The sequence below is a fragment of the Bos taurus genome, chromosome 29, assembly GCF_002263795.3.
Source record: "Bos taurus isolate L1 Dominette 01449 registration number 42190680 breed Hereford chromosome 29, ARS-UCD2.0, whole genome shotgun sequence".
Classification (NCBI taxonomy): domain Eukaryota; kingdom Metazoa; phylum Chordata; class Mammalia; order Artiodactyla; family Bovidae; genus Bos; species Bos taurus.
In genome coordinates, this window is record NC_037356.1 from 32,525,421 (window position 1) to 32,548,318 (window position 22,898).

The 22,898-nt window shown below is 44.6% G+C and overlaps 1 protein-coding gene across 1 annotated transcript in view; it reads right to left on the bottom strand.

Moving 5' to 3' along the window:
• ARHGAP32 (Rho GTPase activating protein 32) overlaps positions 1–7,306 on the bottom strand; it is a 205,304-nt gene extending 197,998 nt beyond the window's left edge. Inside the window, exon 1 of the mRNA XM_024987025.2 lies at positions 7,222–7,306. The gene's annotated coding sequence lies outside the window, so the exon portion shown is untranslated. The remainder of the gene's footprint in view (positions 1–7,221) is intronic.
• Positions 7,307–22,898: the final 15,592 nt, after the last annotated feature.

Here is a 22,898-nt window from a genome sequence, read left to right on the forward strand (position 1 = left end):
TAACCATCCAGAGAAAAGTGAACAGTAGTAGGTGGTTCTGCTCTATAAGATCATCCAAGGACCCATCTTACTGATCCACCTCCTCCTAAAGTATTGCTCTCAACTGCACGGTTGAATTAACACGTACCAGTACTATATTCTCCTGGCAGAAAGGCAGCAAGAGGAAAGCAGAAAGCAAGAGCAAGCAGAAAGCAACTCACTGTTCCTTTCTAAGGCCCTGACACAAAAATTGCTCACAGTACTTCTGGTCATTATCCAGTTACCCAAACTTTATCATGTGGTCACATCCACGTGTAAGAGGGAGGCTAGGAAATGCAGTCCAGCTGGGCATCCATGTGCCAGATAAAACCTGAGGGCCCTATTACTGAAATGAAGCTGAAGAGAGTGGCATCTGGTGAACAATTAATCATCACTGCTGCAAGTAATATAGGGCACGTCTGCATACTAAAAGAGATGATCCAGTAAGCAGAGAATGATAATTTAAAGGAAAAAATAATGGCAGGAGTAAAAGCCTTTAAGAAGCGGGAAATGAGATCCAGGGCTCAGAGTTATTGCCCAGAAGCAGAGACACGTTGAGTCTCCTGTCACTTCTCACATGCTTGACTTTTCAGAAGAATTGTTGCCCCTTGAATGCATTTCCAGAAAATTAGAGTAATCCCTTCCTTCTATCTAGTAAATCAAATAATCACATAGAATGAGTATAAAAATCTGGCCTGGATTGAACAGTTCTCACTTGAGTTGTCTCCTACCTAACAGGCTGATTCTTTCTCCTAACAGGCTGATTCAAAGATGCTGCTGCTCTTTCAAGGAGAATATGACCAAATTTCAGAGCTTAAGGCAGTCTAAAAAGTTTATTTTACAAATGTCCAAGGCCACAAATCATCCTCTCCAAAAGTACACCCAAGTCCATGAATGGCCACTGCTAGATCAGGGATGATTATCCCACTGTTCCTTGTCCACTCTTTCATAATATTCTTCTTCATAATATAGTTTATCTTCCCAATGGAATGGAACACTTTCTAAGGGAAGAGACTCGATGCCAACTTCTTTCATACCTAGGCTCCACTGCATTTAGTGTGGTATGAAAAAAAACCCTCACTTGTACTCAATTGATACTTTTCAGTTCACTGAGAAAGACATTTGGTTTCCTGTACCCTACCAGAGCAGGACTGTCACTAAGTCCTGAAGACCACTGTTTGCCAGGCTCTCCTCAGGTAGAAGATCAATGGAAACTGGGGAAGTGCTAGAGGATAGTCCCTACTTTAAAAAAAAAAAAAAATCGGAGAATTATGGAATTTGGGAGCAACAAAGAATCTTAGAGACCTCTAGTTTGACCCCTCATTTCATCAACAGATATAAGGAAAATGAGGTTTTTAGCAAGATAAATTACTGGTGCAAAGGCACAGATTTATTTACAGGAGAGCCAAGACGAGAACCCAGGTCCTCTGACTTCAAGTTCAAATCTCCTTTCTCTGCTAAAGCTTCCTTATCTTTTTTGCCTGCCCTTGATAAACCGGGTAATTACTAAAGTTCACATAATGTGTTCTTCAGTCACTGAAAATCCTACTCATCTTGAGAGTCTTTCCACCATATAACTCTCCAATAAAAAGAGAACAGGAATTACTACTTCCATCCTACACACAATGGGATAAAAACAGGGCAATCACATGGCCTGCTCAGGACCACAAGGCTGAACCCCACAAAATAAGGATTTTATTAATACTATCTCAAGGGCAAAGGAATGGAATGTCTATTTCAGAGCTCCTCCCCAGAGCGCGGTGCCTATCTTTGGTAGCAGAGACAACGTACCCCTATCACACCGTGTCCAGGGGGCATGGGCCACGCGTGCCTTTTCTCTCGGGGCTTTCCATCTCCACAGGCTCTGAAACTAATGTCTACTATGATCCAGGACATAAAATAAAGTAGTAAATGGATGCAATCTCCCTGAAAATCAGAATTCTACTTCCACTCTGAACATTCTGGTTCATAAATTACATATGAGAAATTAAACCAAACACCTCATTTCTCACTTCCTTTTACCTACCTAAAACACCTCCTGTAAATACCAAGGAAGCCCCCTTTTCAGGTATACTATGAACCTGCAAACATCTGTTTTACCAAATCTTTACATTTTGCTACCATGGTGAATATTCCCGCTCAGTCTTCACCTCTTCAAACAGGAATTCTCTGGTTGATTTTGTTGTTTATATGCTTTAACATCAAAAGAAAATCCTGTCTCCTTGAGATGGAAGGTCTTGTTTAGGTCTCTACTGTTTCTATGGGGCCACAAGTGTTGTTTTCCAGGGGCTGCAGCTCTGCAGTTTGATGAAAGGCCCTCTGCCCACCCCCCAAGGACAGCATGGGGACATCAGCAGCACCCTCCAGAGGTCTCCCTGGGATTATCCCTCGGCCTGTAAAGAACACCCAAGGTGTGAAATTGCACTATTTGTAGGATGGCAAGAGCCACAGTGGCCCCAGCCCTGTTCTGTTTGACTCAGTTAGAACAATAGCCTTTGTTTATTTGCTCACTCCAAGTTTGGGATTAATGTTAAATAAACCAGCATTTGAAGCTGGGAAGTACATCCAATTTATCCACAGTAAGATAACTTAAACCAAATATTTCAGAAAGAAGCTTAACAACGAAGCTTCTAGAAAGTACACTAGGCCTATCTTTATGGAAAAAATATTAAGTTTTATTATTCCACCTCTGAAGAGGCTATTATAGAGATGCTAACGCAAATCCTAAATTAGACTTAAAGGGTGTCACACACATTAAAAGAAGTCACCTAACCCTGGCCTAATGTAATGTTCTTTTCCTAAATATCTTTTTCAAAAAAACAGAAAATAGGAAATACCAAAACCAAAATAGAACCAATATTTAAGTTCAGCTTGCAAACATACATTAGTACCAAGAAATTATCAAGAACCAAGATCTTTGAAAAACAGAGCAGAATTATCTTTCCACCCATTCTTAATCATCTAAATAAGCAAGGGATTAATAAAAATACAGTACAACATACGAGAGATTTCTCAAATTATTCCATTTATCAGCTGTTTACTAAACTAATGGTTTCAGTAAAGGAAAAAATTCGGTAACAAGTAACATACCACTCAGAAGAACAACTCTATAATACTGGGGCAAGGTGATGTACAACATTTTAGGCGTATTGTTTACACTAGAATTCATGATCACCATCATCTATAACTTACTATGTACTTATTAAATGCCTATAACGTATATAGCATCACAATTCAATGGACATGAGTTTGAGCAGGCTCTGCGGGATGGTGAAGGACAGGGAAGCCTGGCATGCTGCAGTCCGTGGGGTTGCAAAGAGTCGGACACGACTGATCGACTGAACAACAATATCGTATTAAGCCTTCACATGTAACATTTCATTTAACCATCACTACAATCTTCTAAGACAGATTCTATATTCTCTGATTACAAAGGAGGTACCTGAAATACCAAGATGTTAATTTGTTTGTCCAGGATTAAAGTTTATATCACAGCTGACATTCAAACACAAGTCTGTCTGACTCCAAAGCAAAAATCAGTACCTTTCCAGGGGTCCTAATCCCTATAATGCTATGACAGGAAACCATGCTTGTGCTAAGCAGAGCAAAAATTTTATGTCCTAAAGCAAAAACAGGGCTTTCTGGTGGCTCTGTGGTAAAGAATCCGCTTGCCGATGCAAGAGACACAGGTTTGATCCCTGCGTCGGGAAGATCCCCTGAGGAAGGAAATGATAACCCACATCAGGATTCTTGCCTGGGAAACCCCATGGACAGAGGAGTCTGGGGGGCTACAGTCCATGGGTAGACAACGAGTAGGACATAACTTAGCGAATGAACAACAACAATAAGGCAAAGACTGGCAAACTTTTTCTATAAAGGGCTCTGCAGGCCATACTGTCTCCGTTGCAAGGAATCAACCCTGCTGTTGTACAGCCAATACAGCCATAGACACTACATAAACAAGTGTGGCTATAATCCCAACAAAACTTTATTTATGAGCACTAGTATCTGAATTTTATGTAACTTGCACATTATGAAATACTTTTTATTTTTTTCTACCATTTGAAAATGAATCATTCTTAGTTCATAAGCCATCCAAAATACAAGCTGCAGACCAGATTTGGCCTACATACTGAATTTTGTCAATGTCTATCCTAAATAATGCAGACAAATATAAAACATATTTTAGTAAACAGCTCTTTTCACACTCCTAACTTGTAATCTCCTTTAATATTCGGAACTGATACTTTACAGAAGCTCAAAGTCTCAATAAACTAAACATCTGCACCCAAATAATCAAAAACTCTGAGTCCAAAACTGTAGATACTACATATGGATTTCCTAAGAATGAGGCAGAATCACAAAATTCTGGAACTCAAAAAGATCGAACACATTCTCATTCCTTATGTGCATTTTTAAAAACTGGTATTAAGACATTTAAAACAGTTAAACACTAAGTTTACAGGTAATGACAGTAATAGTTATGAATATAAGAAGCAATACAAAGTATTTTCAAACCCTTTTTTTCATCTGACTTCTCTGTAAGGAAGACAATGCAAGCCTCCTTGCAATGTCCCGTTTTGTTTTTGTTGTTGCTTAGTCACTAAGTCGTGTCCAATTCTTTTGCGACCCCATGGCCTGTAGCCCACCAGGCTCCTCTGTCCATGGGATTTCCAGGCAAGAATACTGGCATGGGTTGCCATTTCCTTCTCCAAGGGATCTTCCTGATCCAGGGATGGAACTTATGTCTCCTGCATTGCAGGCAGATTCTTTAACAATGAGCCACCTGGGAAACCCCATCCCAATTTTGCACCTAAGAAACACAGGCTCAGAAATGTACATAACTTGCCCAAAGCAGGGACCAAGCCACACAGCTACTAAGTGGCAGAACTGCAACCACAACCTGATTTTAAGTCCCTGCTGCCTCTTAACTACTTCCATAGACATCAAATTTCACATTAATCGGTTAAACGCTAAAGATTGTCAAGAATTATTAGTCATAATTTTTAAAAGCAATGAAAACATTTAGTTCATTTCATTCAATTTTCCTATGCTATCAAAGTCTACTGAAGAAAACAGCTGTTAATTCTTGACATTCGTCAGATGCATTTACAGTCAATAGTGAATCTATGTATACTGTGCAGACAACACACTAAGGCCAGCACAGAAAGGGAAAGCACTGCTGAACAAGTCAATCTAAAGACGGACTAAGACGAGACTTCCCTGGTGGTCCAGTGGTTAAGACTTTGCCTTTCAATGCAGGGGGTGTTGGTTCAACTCCTGGTCAGGGAGCTAAGATCCAACATGCCTTGTGGCCAAAAAAACAAAACACAGAACAGAAGCAGTGCTGTCACAGATTCAACAAAGACTTTAAAAATGGTCCACATCCACAAAAGTATCTTTAAAAAAATAAAGAGAGACTAAGAGAAAGAGAAATAGAGATGAATGAATTCCCATTAAAGTCTGAGCCCAACTGTAGCATAGCTTGTGGTGATTGGAAAATGATGTGGGGGTTAGGAAAAGAAAATAAAAGGAACATAACTACTGGAACTCAAGCCAACATCAAAGACTCTAATGACAGTTGAGCCTGCCTGGCTACTTCTTGGTCTCTCCCTAGAAAACAAAAAGTTACATAACCAAAGAAGATTCTTCCAACTAACACTTCCTCTGTGGCCCACTTACACCCTATCAGCCACCTCAGTGTGCATCTCCATACAGTAAACTGGGCTTCCACCCCAGCTGGGTCTGGACAGGTCTCTGTCCAAAGTGCTGCTTTATTCTACCGACTGCTATAGGGACGATGGTATGAAGACAACTGGCTAGAGCACAGTTCCAACCTCACGCCATTCTAGAGACTTATTCTATGAAGAATCATCACACACTAAATTTTAGGAATGAAGCCAACTCCAGATAATCCTGAAAATGGACATCACAGCATCATAATATCCCATCTTCACAAACAGCAGTGTTAAAAAGGAATTCACACCAATGAGTGCTGGAAAAACTCTGAGGTCATGTTGTAGCAGCAATTAAAGCTTCTATTTCTCAAGTACAAGTATCAAATGTCAATATTCTAAGAGTCCAATTTACCCAATAAAGAAAAATATATTAATGAATCACAATCATCACTACCCAAAAATATTACAACAAATTTAATTAGTGATTCAAACTAGCATATTTTCTGGATGCTAAGACCCACAATACTCTAGCACCATATGCTTTTTCTTCTTCCAATAGAAATACAAATATAGACAACGTTGACAAAAGCAACCAATGTATCAGAAGTTACTCCCATTCATATTGACTTAAAAGGTCTAAATCTGTGCCAAGTAAAACTCTGAAAGAATGGAAAATAAAAGAGATGCTGACAACAATGCAATGTGGCCCAGCTGCCAGCTATCCATGTAACATCATGCAGTGCCCCAAGCAGTTTAAAAGCAGATTGCAATTCTGCATGCAGATCAAAATTATAATTATCCAAATTCTATTTCCTAAAAGATAACTATCAAACTGGAACCCAAGCATCCTCCTGGGGTCGCCTCCTCCCGTCCACCTTCTTTAAGCTTCAGCCAGAGAATGCGGGGTTATAAAGGGTCAAGAAGTAGACCATAGCTAAGCAATCTGGTTTGACTTTCTCGCTCTACCGTTTCTGTTCATCTGTTTGAGAAATTTTTAAACATGAATATTTAATCAAGTCACCAAAATGAGAAAGGCAAGACGGGGACGGGGTGGCGGGGAAGACCAAGGGAGGAAAAAGGCACTAAAGTCACCAGCACCGTCCAATGTGCAGAGGCAACTTCAGCCAATTAGAAAGATGAGAGGGAAAACTCCACGGGCGCGACAGCGAGCACGGCGGGGAGCGGGCACGGTCAGGGCGCCCGGAGCCCCGGTGCCTCGGGCCCGGAGCGCCGCAGCAGGCCGGGAACCGCCCGGCCCGGTCCGCCGAGGCCGCGGGGAAGTGGTGGGCGCGGGCGGCTGCGGCCCGATCGCGGTCCGCCCCGGGAGGCCGAGGAGGGAGCCGGGTTGGGGGGTGGAAGGGGGAGGAAGGGGGAAACCCGAGATGGCCTTCCAAGAACATTCGATCCCGAACCTTTACTTTAAAAAGAATTTCTCCCCCAAAGGAAAGCCAGGCCCCCCAGCCCTTCCCTGCGGCGCCTGCCCACGTCACTGGCGCCCCCGGCCCTCCCGCGGCCCCCGCCTTACCGAGCCCCGCGGCCCCGCCGCGCCGCCGCGGCGTCGCTGCGCCCCGCTCGCCGCTCCGTGTCTGCCCTGCGGGGCGCCGGGCCCGACGCCCTCCCCTTCCTCCTCCTCCTCGTCCTCTTCCTCGTCCTGGTCCCGATCCTCGCCGCCGCCGAGCGCCGCCCGCGCGCCGAGCTTAGCGCCTGGCCGCCCAGGGCAGCCGCGGGGGCTCGGCCGGGCGCCCCCTGCGCCAGCGCCTCATCCCGCCGCGCCGCCCCGTCAGGCTCGGGGGCGGGGACGCCGGGCTCCCGGCCGCGGCCTCGGAGTCCTCCTTCCCTTCGACCCTCACCGCGATCGCCCTCCCCCGGCCGAGACGGCCCCGGGGATGCGGTCCTGGGCTCCGAGCCCCTAGCCCGCCGCCTCCGGGCAGCCCCCGCAGCGCCCCCGCCCCGCTCGCGGCGCGCGCCCGCTGGAGCCCGCCGCCGGGCCGGGCCTCCGCCTCCCGCGCTCCGCCTCCTCCTGCGCCCGCGACGCCCGCAGCGGGGAGAAGAGGCGCGCGGCCGCGGCCCCCGGGCACGAGCACGCGCGAGGAGGGCGGGCGGAGCGCGCGCGTGGCCGAGGGCGGCGGGGGCGCGCCCGGGCCTCGCCTGCTGTTGTCCCGGGAGCGCACGTGCGCGGCGGGGGGGCGGCGAGGGGTGGGCTGCTCGCGCTCCCCTGGGAGCTCTGGGGGTCCGCAGGGCGCCGGAAGGGTGCCGGGATGCACCCTCGGGGGTTCGGGCGAGGTCTGCCGCCTCGGCTTCTGCACCGTGCTGCGGTGCAAAAACACAAACCCTGCTGCAGCAGCAGCGACGCCGGGAAGAGCCATCCTCCGAGACTACGGCAGTGGCTCCTCTCCACTCACAGCTGACCCCGGGGTGCTGTCACCGCGCCGCGGAGCAGAGGGGGGCGTTGCCGCAAGTCGGGAAGCTCCCTGCCTCTCCATCCTTTGCGCATTTTGGTCTAAAATCAACTCGCATCGGTTATTATTTGGAATCTGGGCCTAAAAGTTCTATTGGTTGTCTTCATTCAGAGTTATGGACTGGAAGATTGGAAGTGACCTGGGAAGGGAGAGGAAGGACAAGAAAGGGTAAAAGAGCAGCAACCCCGGAAGGTCCGTGGCCAGGAGACACGTGAAGCCCTGCGTGTGTATGGCACTGCCCTTGGTTCTCCCTCCTACTCCTTTTGTTCAACCTCTAAAGGCTGTGCATTACTTCGACCTGCAACAAGCGGTCTGTGTAACAGAACAGATCTGGACATGCTACCCTTTGATGTTTTGATCTTTTTCTTTTATGTATGTACCATTCACTCCTTCTGACTCCTTTGGGATCTGAATGCTGGGGAGGGGGTTAGCCTACATAATTTAACTCAGTACTCAAATCCACCCATGCCAAATACTGCATCGTCTAATGTCACTGCAGTGATTCGGGTCCACTCAGCATATAGTCATGTCAGTGGGAGTCACTGAATATAAAACGTGGCCTTGACCACAGTTAGCAGGATTTCAAGGGCACGGATGTGAAGCAGGATTTCAGCACATCCTGGAGAGAAATTAGGGAGTGAACATGTACAATAATCTCACTCCTGCCAGCTTCAGTATAATAAAGGGTTCTTTAATGATGGAGATTCAGAATATTTTCTAGCAGAGAAGGAGGGAAGGGATGGAATAAGATTCGCAAAGAGGCACAGACTTGGATGGGAAAATTTAAAGACATGTACATAAAAGAAATGTATCCTGGTAGGCACAGTGTTAAAGAATCTGCCTGCCAATGCAGGAGACTCAGTTTCTATCCCTGAGTGGGGGAGATCCCCTGGAGGAGGGCCTGGCAACCCACTCCAGTATTCTTGTCTGGGAAATCCAATAGACAGAAGAGCCTGGCAGGGTGCAGTCTATAGAGTCAGACACATCTTAGCAACTAAACAACAACTCAAATCCTGTTTTGGTAGCCATCTACTTGAAACAGGTAGACTTAGGATCTGTAATGGTCTTAACGGGTACTTCCTAAGTGCTGGAGAAACAGCCAGGTGAGTGAAGAAAACTAGAGACCTGCAGCTTCACCCAAACTCGTAGTTTAAAAATTACTCTTTCTCCAAACTGCAGGAGTTCCATTGGTTCACCTTTTGACCACAGAGAGCTATCTCTGCTAGAAAGGGATGAGTGTGCAGAGAGGGTTTAATAGCGCGTGTTGTTCCTAGGGGATTGGTGAGCATGAAACAGAAATCTCCTTTGATGTCAAGAGGTCAGGATGGGACATTAAACCAAGCCACCATGAGAGATGAGTTTTGCCCAAGGCTCTCATCCCTTTGTTGTTGTTGTTCAGTCGCTAAGTCATGTCTGACTCTTTGATCTCATGGACTGCAGCTTGCCAGGCTTCCCTGTCCTTCACTGTCTCCCAGAGTTTGCTCAAACTCAAATCCATTGAGTTGGTGATGCCATCCCACCATTTCATCCGCTGTCGCCCCCTTCTCCTGCTCTCAATCTTTCCAGTGAGTGAACTCTTGGCATTAGGTGGCCAAAGTATTGGAGCTTCAGCATTAGTGCTTCCAATGAATATTCAGGGTTGATTTCCTTTAGGATTGAATGATTTGATCTTATGGTCCAAAGGATATCCCTGACTACTCTCAACTAAGATCATAGCATTCCAAATTCTTTTGGAAGGCCCTCACATCCCAGAGTTTGGCCATCATACCCCAGGATTCAGCTCTCTGGCCAAATATTAAATAGTATATGTTCAGCTGGTAGAGAGGGTGAGTAATACCTACAGGAACTGGGATCTATGCGTATGTTGGATGACACATATTCCCTTTTAGAGTCTCAGAACATCTTGGTAGCTTTCCCCATATTGGTATTCTATCAAGTTCAGAGAAAGAACAAATGGATTCCTCCTGTGTATTCCAGATGTCAGGGGTGTTTGAGCAAGCTCAAGGGTGCTGATGCTTCTTACTCTAGTTCTAAGTCAGCACTCCCCTTCCTTGGAAAGAAGCATCCAGAGAGCCTATGAATAAGTAGTTGCTCTTGCTATGCCTGCTGTGACTTCTGGGCAACTCTGCAGCCATCTGAACTTCGTGTTTCAGAGTTTGTAACCGATTACCTTTGTCCTAAGAACATCTTTAGTGATTCAAGACATATATTCCAATAATTGCAACATTCCCTAAAGAAGAATAAGCCTATCTGAATATAAAATGCTCAATAACTGCATCTGTTTTGGTTTGGTTCAGTATTCTCAAGGTGAGAGGCGGGGGTTGGGGAAGGAAATAGCAAATTCCTTCTGTCTCTGGAGCTGTGGGAGGCCTCCGCCTGGCCTCCTTTCTCGGCCTTGGCACTGTCGTCTTCCGGACAGTAGCATCTGGGCTCACTCCTGGCATCTAGGATCTGTTGCACTGCGGTCCCCTCCAGGCACTGAAGCAGCGTCACGGTGCAGACAAGTTGAGCCAGCACGGAGGGCAGCCACAGAGACGACTGCATTGCTTGCCTAACCTTGAGTTTTAGAAAGAGCCTGGGAATTTGAACAAGGGGGAGAGAGGGAGCTTATTCTCATCCCCAAATTGAAGGCTCAGCAGCTGGCTTGAAAAAAAATAAGTTGAGAAAAATAAGCCAACCACGCTTAGGAGAGAATTTTCCCAAAGTGACCCTTGACATTGCCTTTTTAATGTATTTTCTTCCTGGCCTAAGGGGCCAGCTCCATGTTGTGTCCCTGTTAAACAGGACAACAAAATGCTGCTGCTGCTAAGTTGCTTCAGTCGTGTCCGCCTCTGTGCGACCCCACAGACGGCAGCCCACCAGGCTCCTCTGTCTGTGGGATTCTCCAGGCAAGAATACTGGAGTGGGTTGCCATTTCCTTCTCCAATGCATGCATACATGCTAAGGTGCTATAGCCGTGTCCAACTCTGCGCAACCCCATGGACAGCAGCCCAGCAGGCTCCTCTGTCCATGGGATTCTCTAGACAACGATACTGGAGTGGGTTGCCATTTCCTTCTCTGGAACAACAAAATAGATATTTGAAAAAAGGTATGTTGTCTGCATGTAGCATCCTCCCAGCTAATCTGCATGCCCATGAAGTAAACTCTCTCAACACTGAACCCTTTACAAGAATAAACTACTATTAGGCAACATTTTAGGAAGTGGTCAGTAGTGCTAAATCTTCAGGGCAATCGTTAAAATGATACACTTACCATCTTCTGTCCTCTTCTGGTCACATTTTGTTTCATTAGCCTCTATTACAATAATTTAGAACTTAAGGCTGCACTCCCACAAAGATTTTTTCAGACTCCGAACTTTAACACCAGCTGTACCTATCTACATATCTACTTTTTAATGTTTAGCCAGATAGTAGCTCTTTTTCTGTTTTTTCCAAAGGTTCCTTCTCCCTTTCCAGAATTCTAAATGTCGACTTGCCCCAGGGCTCTGACCTTGCGCCTTTCCTCTTCTTTCTGCCCCCTCCCAGGGCAGTCTCCTACAGCCCTCTCCTTTAAATAACCTCCATTCACGGTTGTATGTCTTTAACCCTGACCTCTCACCAGCACTCCAGGCTCCTATGTCCAGCTGCCTCGGTGACACCGCTCTTTGAATATCTCAAACTTCATGTGTCCAAAGCAGAACTCATTAACTTTCAGCATTAAAACCGAAGCCCAAAATTGCTTCCTTCAAGTTTTCCTTGTCCCAGGACAAAAACAATTCTCTCAAATACCACATTCATTTTAGCAGGACCTTCTACTTCTACCTTCAAAACATACGCTGAATCCAATCTCTTCCCTCCTTCCTAACTGCCGACACCCGCATCTGCCTCCTCCAATCTCTCTCCTGGCTGACTGGTCTCCTTATTTTAGGCAGCCATGAGTGTGAGCATGCGTGCTCAGTCATGGCCGACTCTGCGACCCCATGGACTGAAGCCCCGAAGACTCCTCTGTCCGTGGATTTCTCCAGGCAAGAATACTGGAGTAGGTTGTCATTTCCTCCTCCAGGGGATCTTCCCGATCCAGGGATTGAAGGCACATGTGTTGAGTCTCCTGCATTGGCTACTTCTATTCTTAAGACGTGATTATTCTTGCTCAAACTCTTAAGTGCTCTGTGCTTCTAATCATACACACATTTCAGCCACTACTCACCTCTCCACTCACTCTGCTTCAGCTATGTGATCAGCCTCCAGCTAGTCCCTAAACCAGGGAGGGGCACCCTCTCCTGGCTTTTAAATTAACCTTTTCAGTTGCTGTCTAAAATACTTCTGGGGACTTCCCTGGCAGTCCAGTGGCTAAGACTCCATGCACCCAATGCAGGGGTGTGGGTTCCATCCCTGGTCAGGGAACTAGATCCCACACGCTGCAACTAAGGGTTCGCGTGCCGCAACTAAAGATCCTGAATGCTGCAACTAAATCTGGCACAGCCAAATGAATAAATTTTTTAAAAATTAATAAATAAAAGAAATAGTTCTGCCTTCTCTGTCCCCTTCACTCCATGATTGTGTTTTGTAATTATTTTTTTTATCTCTTTCACCAAAATGAACATTCCATTAGGGCAGGAATTTGTTTATCCACCTTTGTATCCATGTTGCCAAATAAATGCATAAATTGTATTGTCAGAGTAAAGAATCTATATCCTCACTTATTTTCTGCTGTTCTTTATTGCTATAGATGTGTCTTTATTACAAGTGGGAAAAGCGCAAATTAAAAAATTATATTATTTGCAATTTACTGCAAATCAAAACAAATTATGCCAAAAATCTAAGGTTATATCAAGAATCAGCAGAGAAGGGTATGTATTAATGAATAATTTAATGACTTTAAGGAAAAAAATCATAGTCTAACCTTGCAGTTAGATTTTTAATTTATAAATGTTAAAGACACGGAAAATCAAAGGCAAATTATATGAAGTGACTTTTCACTTCCAACCAAATAACATGTTGGAAAGAAATGTGGTAAACTTAAGGAACTAGGTGTCCCTTTCCTTTTTCATCTTGTCCCACCATGCAATCTTAAATAAGTCAATTAACATCTGTTTTTTCCATCTGCAAAATGGCCCTGCTTGATTTCTTCTCTACTTTGGTATCATAAAAGTAGGAAAATTAAATTATTATGAAAAAGCTTTGGAAGAAAGGAAATCTGGAAATTACCCATGATTATTATGTTTTCCAAACTCCTTTTGTCTAATGTTTTGAAATGAAGATGAAATGAGTGGCATGTGAGATCTTAGTTCCCTGACCAGAGATGGAACCCATAAGACCCATGAAAATCACTCAGCATTTCTAAAATGACCAGAAAAGATGTCCTAAGATAGCAAAGCAAGATAGTCATACGAATATATCATCCACTGTCTAAGCTCTACAGAGTCCATTTCTAAGATGTGAACTTGGACCAGGAAGTGAAAGGAATCACATTGAAATGTAACCTTTGTAGAAGTATTAAATCCACTTCTTTGCAAGCAAAATTTTGTAGCGGCTCATGAAAGAATGAACAAAGAGACAACTCTAACACTTCTCTGTATGAGATCCTTAAGGGACAGTGAAATGTTTAGACGAGGAATCAGGTCTCAAGGAGCTTTTGAAGCTGTATCTCTCAAGCATGCTGTTTTATTTAAAATGTATGTTTAATTGAGGTGACTTGGAGAAAGCTAAATCTCCCATTGGCAGCTGTGGCAGTGGTGAGATGTCACTACTCCTTATGAGAAAACACACGCACAGATGCACACACACACACAGTCACACACACACACACACACATGCATGCTCACTCAGGCTCACACAGTATTTCACTGTGAACACTGCGTCTCCAGCCCTCCCTCCGAGCCCTGCCTGAATCAGCACTCCAGTCAGCTGTGTGGTGATGCTCCCCAGCCCCAAGCCTTTTATGAGATCTAAAGAACTGAAACCAGTGTTGAGGAAGCGCATGGGAAAGTGACTTGGGAAAGCTCGGGTTCAAAGGAAGGTCATTCAACTCCAGGGCTGCTGCTTTCCCAGGGTGCTCCCTGCCATTCCCCTCCCACGATTTTGTCCTTTCTGGCTTCCAGTTTCCAGAATTCAATGCATTTTAGAACGTCTAAACCATCTGTGTCTCTGCTGTATTCAAAATACATGTTGGCTGAGAACACACCTATGTTTCTGAAACTTACTGCAGTCAACACTAAGTTTCCTGGGCAACTTGAGAAGAATAATCCAATATGCCATTTTATTATTTAAAAAAAAAATTGCACTTGGCTTTGGAAGTTATTTTGTGTTTAAGTATAAATGATCCATAAATATGTTGGAGGTTAGAGGTCATAATGCATCAGACAAAACAATAAAACGACCCTATCAAAATATTATTCCCCTGTTCCCCACTCAATTTTTTCTCTTATGGGTTTCATGCTGAAAACAAACAGCATTACTCCTCAGTGATATAAAAGGCCAGTCTCAAACAAAGTTGATAACAGACTCAAACTTAACCAGTTCACTCCTTCTTTCCTGAGTCATGATCTAATTTTAAAAGTATTTCTCTTTAGTTGATGAATTTGATGAATTTTAACAAAACAGCAATGGCAACCATCTTACTCATGGCAACAAAATACTTTGTTGCAGAGTTCTACAACAGTGATAGAGAGGGTCAAGCCTCTGAGAAAGTTATTCTTAGGTAATTCAGTTTTCTGTTCTTTATGGTTCACCTTTCAAAGTCTAAGGCTTTATCAACAGGTGTGAGGCACTAATCACATTGAGAGAGACTGAGGCACAGACAGATTCAAATTCTGCCTAAAATTCAACCTGTACTTGATCTTTATTATCTCTCTTTTTATTTTTTCAAATATTTATTTTTACTTTATTTGGCTGCACTGGGCCTTAGTTTCAACATGCAGGACCTGTTTCCCTGACCAGGGTCCCTGGCACTGGAAGCGCTGAGTCTTAGTCACTGGACCACCAGGGAAGTCCCTTATCTTAAAAAAAAAAAGAAAATGGGTGTTGATGGTCAGGTCACATAAAACTGGACAAAAACGTTACTGAAGGATAATGATACCTGTACATTATAGGAGAGAGCCCGTCCAAACAGAAATCCCTGTCCACTGTTTTTTCTCCCCACTCTCCTACTGGAGGGGAAAAGACTGGGCGGAGTGGGGGTGGGGGGTCCTTGCCCTTGCATTCCCACCCCTACCTCCAGTAACCATACCTGGTGCAGCTGACCTCAGCTCTTTCCACAAGACATCAAAAACTAGTCCACATTCAGGTGCGGGCATGCAAACTGAGTTCCAAGTATATGGGTTAACCAATCCATTGCCATTACACTACCCAGTCCTTTCTTGGTTTTTTTGATGGACAAGTGAACCTCAGGAAGAGCAATTTTCCATCCCAACCCACCCCATAATTACTAGCCCTGCATCCAGGCTGAATCTCGTATCCTACACTTCCCCAAATAATTTGGTACAGTTTTGGGGAGAGAAAAAAACCTCCACAACGTCGCCTTGATACAGAGTCACGTTTTGTATGAGCAGATCAGGAAAAATTGTTCTCTTATCAAGGGAGAAAGATACTTTCAAGGAGATGTCTCAACCTCTGGAATTCTTAATTAAGTTTTCATCTGTATGGTATCATGTTGGAGGCCGGGTAAAGTGCACTGAGAGCCCCCTCTGTTTCTCAGCACTTAGAGTTTAAGCTGGATCAAATCAGCAAAGGCTAATCTATGGGCACACAGACATCAAACAGCTGTGCAAACACTGGACAGATGCATAAATTAAATACAAAAGTAAATAAAGTATTTACATTAAGCAAAAGTCATGCAGCTGCTGTTATTATTCTCCGCGAAGGCTCAGGAGAGAAGGCGGTACATTAGGCTAAACAGATTTTATTTTTCTGTTGGGGATGGTGTCAGCAGGAAGGAGAGGAGAGGTCACAGATGGCCAGAGGAACAAAGACAAACCGTTACGTAACCGCTGTCGACTGATGCACAGCCTCGAAACCTGGTCTTCAGGCTAAAGTGACTTTGTTTCTCGTAAATTCATACTTTTATAGAGTAGACCATGCTCCTAGGAATCTATATCAGGGAATCAATTGAAAGGGTCAGAGGCCACCCTAGTAGGGGCCAAGGGAGAACCCAAGGAGGTGACCTGAAATGTCCCACCTCAAAAAATATCTTCTGGGTATGTCTGGGGTGAAATGAAAGGAACTACAGTAGCTGACTGCTGTCGGAGACTCTGTCTGCTAGCCCGGCACCATGGAAATTTCCTGCCTTCTCTTCTTCATCCCAGGAACCTGGGATGCAGCTTTATTTAGCCTGAATTCCTATACCCGACACCTGGATCGTGAATGAAGACATGAATGATTGATGAATTATGAAGCTGCCCCTGAATCTCTCCTTACTTGAGGAGATGAAAGGAAGTATGGGCCTTGGTGCTTATTTTAAATAAAAATGGCCTTTTTATTCAGGAACATTTTGAATAGTTTGAAATATTTGAATACATATATTAAAAATATATTTTGAATAGTTTGAAATATAAGAAATAGTTTTATTTATTATATTTGAAAATAAAAGATTTTTTAAAAGATAAAACAATACAAGCTCATTGTTTAAAAATTAGAAATGGCAGAAACATAGGAAAATCTGTAATTCTACACTTCAGAGATATTCCCTACTAAGATTTTGGTATATTTCTCCTACATATCTTTATAAACATGTCTCTCTATAAAAATTTTAACAGATCATATTGAAAATAATGTATGCAATCTGCTTTTCTCTTTAACAAGTTTTTTTCACTTTCCATGTCGATAAATATTTATCTACAATGTTTTTGTATGATCATCTGTCCCAGTCATACTTCCCCTCATATCCTCTTACCATTGGACTTGTGAGTTCTTCCCTCACCTGCTAGCTGATGCCTAGAATTCCATGCTTAGTGCTCCTGCCGGTAGCTTAAAAATTTTATCTAGTTAAAAAGTGAAAAAAAAAAAAAAAAAAAAGTGAGACCACCAGGAGAGATACTCCCTAAATGCTGTCCAACTTAAACCTTTGTTTGGGAAATCCTGAGATTGTGCTTGGGCTCAGTCACTCAGTCGTGTACAATTTCTATGCGACCCCACGGACTGTAGCCCACCAGGTCCCTCTGCCCATGGAACTTTTCAAGCAAGGATCCTGGGGGAGTTGCCATTTTCTCCTCGAGGGGATCTTCCCAACCCAGGGATTCAACCTGCATCACTTGCATCTCCTGCACTGGCAGGCATATTCTTTAATACTAGCGCCACCTGGGAAGCCCAGGAAGTCCTGAGAAGGGTCTCAAAGCTGGGTTCCAGGCTCAGGCCGTAGCCCCAAGTTTTGGCTGATCAAACCAGAAAAGCTCCAGAGTTCCCTCAGGTTGTAGAACTGAAACACTTTTTAATTGACTAAAATCCTTGAGCAGTTGGAAACACATTTACTGCTGCTGCTGCTGCTAAGTCACTTCAGTCGTGTCTGATTCTGTGCGACCCCATAGACCGCAGCCCACCAGGCTCCCCCGTTCCTGGGATTCCTCAGGCAAGAACACTGGAGTGGGTTGCCATTTCCTTCTCCAATGCATGAAAGTGAAAGTGAAGTTGCTCAGTCGTGTCCGACTCTTAGTGACCCCATGGACTGCAGCCTACCAGGCTCCTCCATCCATGGGATTTTCCAGGCAAGAGTACTGGAGCGGGGTGCCTTCTCCGACATTTAGTGCTATCTGGTACTAATTATTACCTAAATTTAGTTTATTATAGGAAACATACTCAGTCATGGTTTATTCCCTCAATACTTGATCCAGATACTCATTAATTTTATTCTCATGTTTCTGATATTGTACTTTTTTTGGGGGGGGAGGTGGTTTTCTGTAAATATAAATCTATTTACCTTACAGTCTGTCTTCATTATTGCATTGTGACTGAGTTAACCTGAGACCTCACTTTTTATTTTACTTCTAAGCAGTATAACTGTGGTTGGTGGCCTCCAGAATTCTGGTCTGGTGCACTCTGATCCCCATGCAGATGGTATGTGTGTGCATGCGTGCTCAGTCCTGTCTGGCTTTTTGGGACCCCCATGGACTGAGGCCCGCCAGGCTCCTCTGTCCATGGGATTTCCCAGGCAAGAATACTGGAGTGGGTTACCATTTCCTCCACCCAGGGATTGAACCTTGTCTCCTGAGTCTCCTGCACTGCAGGCAGAATCTTGACCACTGAGCCATCAGGGTATATACCGGTTTGTCTGTAAAAGGCAGAAGCTAAGGAGAAGTGAAGTTTCTTGTTTCTATGCAACTGTATGGGTATGTATGTGTGTGTGTGTATGTGAGAGAGACATAGAGAAAAAGTTATTTCTCACGAGAAGTGGCATCTTTCTCCAGAGACTGAGGGTCAGCGATGTCAAGGGCTGACTGGTACTTAAGTGCTAATTGCTGCTGTTACTTAAGTTCTGCTTCCGCCAGAGATTCACACAGAGCAACCTTGGGGAAATGACTGAATGCGTCCATTCCTTCCATCTCACACCTGGACACCAAGGACACTAATATTTTACAACTCCATCCATCACAAAGACACAAGAATGAATCCGTTTACACTTGGTGTTTTGAGATTCAGTGAAGACATTCTTACTTCAGGTTCCTTTTATATAGCTTGCATTTTCACTCAACCATTAAGGAAGAACGACTTTGCTGGAGATGTTTCTTTTCTAGACTGCTCTTTTGGGAAGAGTACCCAGTCACTGAAGCTTTACAATTATAAGAAAAAAGAGAAAGAAATCATAACCACCCACTCACAAGTAGTTGGCATTTCAAGCTTTGAGCAGTTAAAAGCCGTCTTCTTCCGTAGGAAGCTGTCTTGCTCACAGTGCTGTTTTAATTGTTCTCACACACCCTACCGAGCACACCTTCCTTCCTGAAAAGGCACAGCACAAACCTACATTTCAGCTTTGAAAGGCAAAAGAGTGGTGATGGTTTAGCCACTCAGTCGTGTCCGACTCTTGCAACCCCATGGACTGCAGCCCACCAGGCTCCTCTATCCATGGAATTCTTCAGGCAAGAATACTGGAGTGGGTTGCCATGCCCTCCTCCAGGGGATCTTCCCGACCCAGGGATCGAACTCCAGGTCTCCTGCATTGCAGGCAGTTTCTTTACCAACTGAGCCACCAGGAAAGCCCAAAAGAGTGGGATGTAGTTTAAAAGAAGACACAAAGGCTTTCATAAAATGGAGTAAGGACCAAAGGCTGTAATTCCAGGAGGCCACTATTTTTAAACAAATACTCCAGTTGTTTTCTATTGTTTGGTCTGTGTCTACTTACAGAGAATTGGAACTTAAGGTGTGGTTTGTCCAGATTCTCTTCCTCTGATAGAGAACATAATCACACCACTGGGAGATCCACAGGAAAGAGAATGGATGAGGGAGTCTTCCTCAGAGAATTGTGAGTAATGCCAAACAGAGACAATGTGCAGATACAGAGAGACAAGAATCCAGAGCCATCCAAGGCCGCCTGAGGAAGCCACCACATTGAGCAATGCAGCAGATGCAGAAGCCAGAGACCAGACCCATCACAGAGAAACAAGAAGACCAAGGCGGGGGAGCAGTTTCAAGAGCAAAGGAGAATCTGTCCTGATCTTGGGACCAGGGCTTCTATCTGCTGGCTCTTCTTGGCTCATGAAGGCAGAGTGTGTGGGGGAACTGGGTAATGAACGGTGAAGGGGGACAGACATGGTAGGTTTAAACCAGTTGACCTGCAGCCACTTCAGGAGGCTCTGACCTTCAAGGTTTATCCAGATAAGAGAAAATACAATCCCTGATGTAGAATGAACACTAACTCTGCCCCATGCTATCCTATGTACATTGACTTAAAATATAGTTATTAATATTTACAACGATATCAAGTAGGTATAGTGAGTCCTGTTTTGCAGCCCAGAGAACTGAGACAGGTTAAATAAGTTGCCTAAGACTGTGTAATACCCAGTAACACTGTGGTTTAGAGTCATGTCTCTGAGCCCTCAGAGGTCCAGTTCTCAAACTTGAGATCGTCAAAGATGCACCTTCTTCCTCCCTCCCATATATTCTGATTCAATAGTTCTGGGGCAGGGCCTGGGAGTCTGCATTTTAACATGCTCCCTGGGTAGTCGTAACACAGTAATTCCCACACTTGACATACAAAAATACTACCCCACGCAATAGCAAGGACTTCCCAGGTGGCTCAGTGGTGAAGAAACTGCCTGCCAAGCAGGAGACTTGGGTTCAATCCCTGGGTTGGGAAGATCCCCTGGAGGCAGAAATGGCAACCCACTCCAATATTCTTGCCTGAGGAATCCCATGGACAGAGGACCCTGGCGGGCTACAGTCCATGGGGTGATAAAGAGTCAGACACAACTGAGAGACTAAACAACCACAACCACGCAGTAGCAAAGGCCAGGAACAAGCATACAGGCAACAAGGGCAGAAATAAATTGGAGGAAAAAAACATGGAGGAGGTCTCACCTGATGGTCTCTGATAGTCCTGATCATCTACATATTTTTTCCCCAAACACATAGTGTTCCCCGTCATGTGGAAATAGCCGAGTAACCATTCTCATAACTGGAAGGATGGAGCTTCCTCATGAGCTTAGGCCTTGCTGACTCCACTTCCTTTTGCATCCCGGGTCTGGGCTACAGACAGAGCCTCCAGATTACACCTGGGACTGTATTCTACCAAGCCCTCCAGGCAGAAACGTCAGGCACAGTCATTGCTCCCATGTAAAAAAATCCCATCTCATTGGTTCTAACCAAAATAGGAAGAGAGTAAGGACTTGCTTTCCCAGCTACTCTAAAGACAGTTCTTTTTAAACAAAGGGACTGGTTCTCATAATTACCCAACAAACAAAGCACACTGATAAAAATCACTGCCAGTTTTCCCAAGCTCTTTATCATGCATGGACCAGCATTTCTCTAATTTTAGTTAAACTTTTACATTCCTGGATCAAGCTTGGGGGGCAAAATCCTTCTTGTTCACGATGTTTCTCATCTCCCAGGTTCCCACCGTTAGGCCTGTAACCTTTGTCTTTAAAAAAAAAAAAAAAATTATTTATCTGGTTGTGCCAGGCATTAGTTGTGGCATGTGGGATCTAGCTCCCTGACCAGGGATCGAACTGGGGCCCCCTGCACTGGGAGTGCAGAGTGTTAGCCACTGGACCACCAGGGAAGTCCCCAGTAACAACTTCTTACCTAGATTTTCTTTAAAAGATTGGGAGACTTGATTCTGGTGAACCCACAGGAGGCTGTAACTAGAATCTTTGCAGTTTTCATTTCTCCAAATGAGAGCAACGGGGCCATTTGAATAGCTCATAATCTACATTAGCTGGAAAGGTTCTTGAGGGATTGTTTATTTCTTCTCAAAACCCCCTAAGTTTCCTCTCTCCGATCTCTTAGCTGCCCTTCCACTCCTGTGTGTCTGTGCTAGCTTTTGTGGTCTCGACTGCAGGCCCCAGGCCAAGGCGAAAACAGATTCTTTTCATCTATTCAAGTGCAATCTGGGCCAGACAAGCCTGCTCCACGGGCCAGAGGCACAGAAAAGGAATCTGTATTCAGCTCTTAGCTCCGCACAGTCTATAGCAGAGCCCTACCCTTGGCAAGGCCGCATCGGTGACCAGGGCCATTTGGCAGACACGGGAAAGCTGTTTGTTTGGCCCTGTCCCTTCACCTGGATGAGGCACCCTGGTAGAAACAGCAGCAGGCGTGGTGTGTCCTGTTCCTCCCATTTCCTCTAAGCACGGGTCCATCTTTTTCTTGAAAAAACCTTTTACCTCCCAAAGCAGCAATTTTTTTTTTAGACGCCAGGTAAATTGAGAGAGCATCACAGTTGCTCATGGGATTTTTTGGTGGCTCAGAGGGTAAAGAGTCTGCCTGCAGTGTGGGAAACCTGAGTTCAATCCCTGGGTCAGGAAGATCCCCTGGAGAATTCTTGCCTGGAGAATCCCATGGACAGAGGAGCCTGGTGGCTACAGTCCATAGGGTCGCAAAGAGTCAGATACAACTGAATCAACTTCACTCACTCACTCACTCACAGTTGCTCATATGGAGTTGATTAAGCTAATAGTATTAAAGCTAGTATGTTAGCTTTCATTAGCAGAGCTCCTAAAGTGTGTTAGTTGCTCAGTCGTATCTGACTCTTTGCGACCCCATGGATTGTAGCCCGAAAGGCTCTTCTGTCCATGGGATTCTCCAGGCAAGAATACTGGAGTGGGTTATCATTTCCTCCTCCAGGGGATCTTCCCGACCCAGGGATCGAACCCAGGTGTCCTGCATTGCAGGCAGATTCTTTACTATCTGAGCCACCAGGGAAGCCAGACCTGTCTTCAATACACAGGAGGAGTCAAGATTTGAGGTATGATTAAACAGGAAATGAGGACTAAGTGAAAATAAAGATTGTACTATTGAAGGAGATCTTTTCTTTGTGTCAATTTACTAAAAATAGGCTCTTTCTCCAGTGCCTTTGAAAACTGCACCTCTGACTATGATAATGTTATGCAAAACAGGAGCGCCCACTCTGCCATTTATTGTTCAATAGTGTTCTAAATATGCTTTATGCAAAGAGGAATTACAAATACTGGCAAAGGGGCAGCAGAATTATCAGGATTTGATTATATATCATTGTATATCTGGAAAAACTCCAAAAAAACCCCACAAAAAACCTATTTGTAATAATATAGGAATTCAGGGATTTCCCTGGCAATCCAGTGGTTAAGACTCCGAGCCTCCACTGC